The sequence below is a fragment of the Aegilops tauschii genome, chromosome 6, assembly GCF_002575655.3.
Source record: "Aegilops tauschii subsp. strangulata cultivar AL8/78 chromosome 6, Aet v6.0, whole genome shotgun sequence".
Taxonomy (NCBI): Eukaryota; Viridiplantae; Streptophyta; class Magnoliopsida; order Poales; family Poaceae; genus Aegilops; species Aegilops tauschii.
The window spans coordinates 406874801-406880051 of record NC_053040.3 but is presented as its reverse complement, the minus strand read 5'-3'; positions in this window follow the sequence as shown (position 1 = coordinate 406880051).

Sequence of the window (5251 nt, the reverse complement as noted above, 5' to 3'; positions counted from 1 at the left end):
AAATAAAATTATGGCAGGTATGTTATTAACAGGAAACATACCAATGGCGACTTCCGTTTCCTCTTGGGCTTCATCGGCGGAGATATGATGGATTTGCCCTTGGATGGCACTCGGGACGGAATATGGCTCCAGATAGTTGACTTGCGGACGGAATGGAGCTGTTGGCTTGCTGTTCTTGGGGCACTTTCTGGCGTAATGTCCGGTTTGTCCATAGTTGAAACAGGAATTGTTGCGGTGATATTCTTCCCGTACTGGACTGGTCACGACATTCTTGACTTGAGTGGTGGTCTTATTGACATTTTGCTGCCAGTTGGGTTTGTAGTCAACCTGAGTCTGTTGCCAAGTACGAGCCTTCTGCACGGGTTGCATATCCTTCTTAGGCTCGAATTTGCGCTTGTGGTCATTATTAGCTGGCCTGTTGTCATGCATGAGCTTGTGTTCCCTTTCTGCGATGAGGGCCTTGTTCACCAGAGAGGAAAATCAAACATACTGAGAGTGCACCTGAGATGCTGATTCAGTCCTCCAAGAAATCTGTCGATCTTCCGTTCTTCAGTGGCCACATCATAGAGAGAATAGCGGGCCAAATGGTTGAACTTATTCAGATACTCGCTTACTGACATGCTTCCTTGAGTGAGAGCGAGGAACTCGCGCTGCTTGATTTTCATAATTCCGGCGGGAATATGATACTTGCAGAAATGATCCTTGAATTTAGTCCAAGTAATCTCCTTGTCCGTGGGCCACATGGATTTAGCATCATCCCACCATATCGCGGTAGCTCCTTCGAGATAATGTGTTGCGAAAGGGACCTTGTCTCCGTCTTCAGTGCGAGCAATTTCCAGTTTCTTCTCAATAGTCCTTAACCAATCGTCAACGTCCAATGGATCAATAACTTGACTGAAACTGGGAGGCTTGGTTCACTGAAAATCTGACAGCTTGGAGTAATGACCATTCTGATTTCCATTCTGCCCAACCATAACTTGCACACTTTTCAATAGTTCCAGCAGATCGTTGCTCCTCCTTTCTTCAAACATTCGCATGATTTTCTCAGTGGAAGGCGGATGTGGTGGTGGAGGCGGAGGTGACTGGTACGGCTCAGGGGAATGTCATGCCTGTCTTGTGGAGCGACGAATAGGGACATCCTCACAAGCTTGGCTGCTGCTACCTCCCCGCGTCATCCTATTATTTATTTTCCCAATACACAACAACCGCGATGAGAAATATCCAAGAATGGGAGGAAAGCCAGCGACAATCCCAGAAGAAAACAACGAAAGAAACCAAGGCAAATAAAAAGAAAGTTCCAACATAATTATACATAGACTCAACATAAGAGTTAAACATCATGACGGGTTTACTACCCGCATATAGGAAACTAAGCATCACAACTCGTACGACTACATCCATACATCATACTCATGACAACGGTGATACTCTAGTGATTTACTGCTCGGATGGTGCTGCTGCGGGCTCCTCTCCTGAGCCGGACCCAGATCATGAACTGATAGTGGTGACCTCCGGGTTAAGAGAGACGCGACGGTGCTGCCTCGAGGACTCTCCCTCAGGGGCAGCTGCAGGATGGGATCTGAGCATAGGAGCTGCAGGAGTAGCGACAAGGGAAGCCCACGCAGCAGGGGCACTGCGAGGGGTCACTGCCAAAGGGTTAACGGTACCCTGAGTGGTAGTAGAGGCTGGAGGAACGTATGGAGTGAAACCGACAGTAGGTAGAGGGTTCCTATTCCGAGCGGCGGCGAGAGCTATCCGGGCTCGGGTTAGCTCCCGAGCTAACTCGTAGATCAGGAGATAACTGGCAGTGATATAACGAGAGGTGGCTAGAAGGACGATCTCACGCCAGATTATTCAAAGGAAAGCGGATACGCCCATTCTCATGCAGAGATGGGTAGTAAAAGAAACCTGAGTGGGTGTGCATGCGAACCTCGTTGTAGCGCAAGTCTACAAGAGCTTCGATTGCAGCAAACTGGACCGCCTGAGATGGCGTAGAAGCGAGACCACCCTTAGAAGAACGAGTGTAAGCATCGGAAGGGGAACTGTGGTGTAGAGTGACCTCAGCATAATACTCATACAAATAACCGGCCAAATGCTCCCGATACACTGGATCAGCACCCTCTAGGTAGAATCGTCGCCACATGTTCTGAAGCAGGTGCGGCGATGTGTACGGAGCTGGCTCAGGATGGTACAAGATCGGAACTGGAGCCATCTACACTCACAATCACCATACGGTTAGTAATAACAATAGATAAACATGCATGCAATGGAGCAATCAATTTCTATAACTACCGGCACTCAGACGAAACTATCTACCGTTCCACTAATGCACTAATGGTCTAGCGTGTCCTACAATCACCGTGGCTCTGATGCCAAGCGTTGTGGCACCCCGGCTCAGAGCAACCAGTTTACCTTGCATTGCCAGCCTAGAGATCAAGTCTTCTGGCAACACACAACAACATGGTACAGAAAGAACCGCTTTATTGATGCTAGCGGGTACATACGTCAAATATTACATCGAGATAAGAGGCAAAGCGGCACACACGGTGCGGCTGAAACTTATGTTCATTATTTAATTAACATGAAGGGGCCTCGAGCACATAAACTACGTGGCAGCGGAATGACGACGAAGTGGAACTCCATAGCACAGGGACACCGACGTGGACACGGCCTAGACGCGGGAAGCTCTCCGATGCGGTATGACTTGCCTGAAATCTGGCATGACACGCCAGGTCAGTACATTGAATGTACTTGCAAGCTCACAACAAACATAAGCACGATGACAAACAATATCATGACAATTATTCAGGTTAATGCAATGCAAGTAATGCTACTAATACAATGAAACCAACATGTGCATCGTGTCCCTCGGACTCGCTTACCACACGGGTTACCTCGTAACCAAACGGTGATCATACCTGGATCACAACTGAAGCCAATCACTCATGATCTCACAAATCATCACAAAACCAGTGCCAACAATAGATATTTAGTGTGCATGATTAATTATAAATGTTGATCCATGGTGTGACCTACTCCCGAGTTGTGTCCATAACCGAGGACGGGCTATCGATAGATTGAATACACTCTGCAGAGGTAGCGCACTTAACCCACACCACGGAACCCATGGCCTCGCACTCCCATTCGGGTGGACCAACGGCGTTCCGACGAAACCCTCCCCTTGCCATGACACTCTCCCGGCCACTCCGACCAACTCCCTCTCAGGGCTAAGTCCTGGGTGGCCCCGTGCCTACCAAAGGCATCAACGGGCACCATCGTGGCAAAAACGGTCCCAAACGGGGACAAGGTACCATAAAAACAAACGGGCACACAAGGTTATGTCTGCTTACCGGGCCAGGGTACCGCACGCCCATAACCTTCCCTCGTTGGAGGCACCAGCGAGAGGCACAGCAAGGGACCGAATCAAGAACCCCCATAAAGGTAAATGTGGTCACACTGAGGAAAAACCCGATTCAGTGGCACCATGACTTGATCAACGTTATCTTCAAGTTGGATTATTATCAGGTTTAACTTGAAAATAAAAACTACTATGCCAAGTTACACGATGCCATGAGCATGCACTAATCGATATGCAAAACATGCAACTCACAAGAACGGATCAACCTTATCAATATAACTTTTTGGCAATAACTCATTATTAAATTTGACTGGTTCTACCTCACTATTTATGATCATGCAATATTTTGATTAACTCATAATTTATATGAAATTCTCATTATGCAAAAATAACTATCATTATTTATCATAGCAATATAACTAAGTCAAACTTTGTTCTACTAGACCAAACTACTCCATGCATTCAACCAGTAACTTAAACAAACATTTCAAGCATGACAAGGTAACTAGCATTCAACCAAATTTATTTATCAAATTTTAAATGCATTAAAGAACTCATATTCAAGTAAAAAATCATAGATATTGAAATGACACCATCCAAATACTAGTGTGGCTTGCCTTAGTGCAGACGAGGGTCACACTCCTCCTGTTTATCTTGAAGTAAAGTCTCTCCTTCTGAAAATATTTAAAAACCACAAAACAAAATGTCAAAAAACCAATCGGAAAATCACTAGAAATTCTAGACAGCAAGAAAAATTCCACATTTCGGTGTGCTGCTAGAGCTTTCTGAGACAAACACAATGCAAAAAGAATCAACTTATTTGGACTTATAGGCTAGAAATTATCACTGGTCAAAGTTGTGGTCAAAATTTTGAATTAATTTGAATAAAACAGAAAACTGGGGGTGACGTCGATGGCGTTAAGGTAGAATACGCCGCCACTCGTACCGCTTTGGGTGCGAGTGGAGAGGCTGCCACTGGGCCCCACCAGTTAGGAGAGAGGGGGGAGAGAAGAAACAAAGCGCGGCGGTGCTCCGCCGGAGCTTACGCCGGCGATGAGAGGTTCTTGGGTGAAGTCAGAGGGATAGAAGTGGAGAGGGGGTCATGGTGCACCTGCTCGTACCCGTGGCCAGTTGGGGGATGGGCGGAGCTGCTCGCGACCAAGCTCGCAAGCGGCGGTGGCGGTCGGGGCTTGCCGAAGAGGAAGAAGGCGACGGCGAGGGGCGACTCCAGGGGCTCTGCTGCTTCGAGGCGACACCAGTGGACCTCCAATGATGCGCCTGAGAGGTTGGTTGAGCTCGAGGGGCTCTGGAGCAGGGTGGCTGGGCTGCGGGGATCGCCAGCAATCTCTGGTCGTGGTCGACGGCCAGAGGCCTGCCCGGCCAGGCTACGGCTATCCTACGTGGTCGTGGTGGTTGAGAAGTGCGGTGTGTGGCTTCGGAACAGAGGGAGGGGCTCTATATATAGCCGGAGTAGGAGGGGGGTACGTGGCGCCGCCAGAGTTCTCTGGCAGCCGGCGAGCAATGACGAAGGGCGCCAATGAGAGGGGGCAAGGGCTCAGCGCTCAGGTGGGAGCTGTCCACGCTCACGGACAAGCACAGGAGGCAGGGGAGAAGAAGACAAGGGCACGAGCGCACTGTGGCTTTTGGCCGCAACGTACCTGTGCTCGCTGCGGCGTCTTCAGCGTCGGCGAGCGCCAGGGAGAGGTCAAGGGTGATGAGTCGAAGCTGGTGGCGCGGCGCGGCAGTCGTCGGCGAGCTCTGGCTCGAGCACTCGCCGAACAGAGGCGTTGGCCCGACGTAGAGCACGTCGAACACATGCCAGACCACGTGTCCACACGCAGTCACCGCCCTGGCATGGTCAAAACGGTGCCCACACTCGGCCAAACCTTGTCT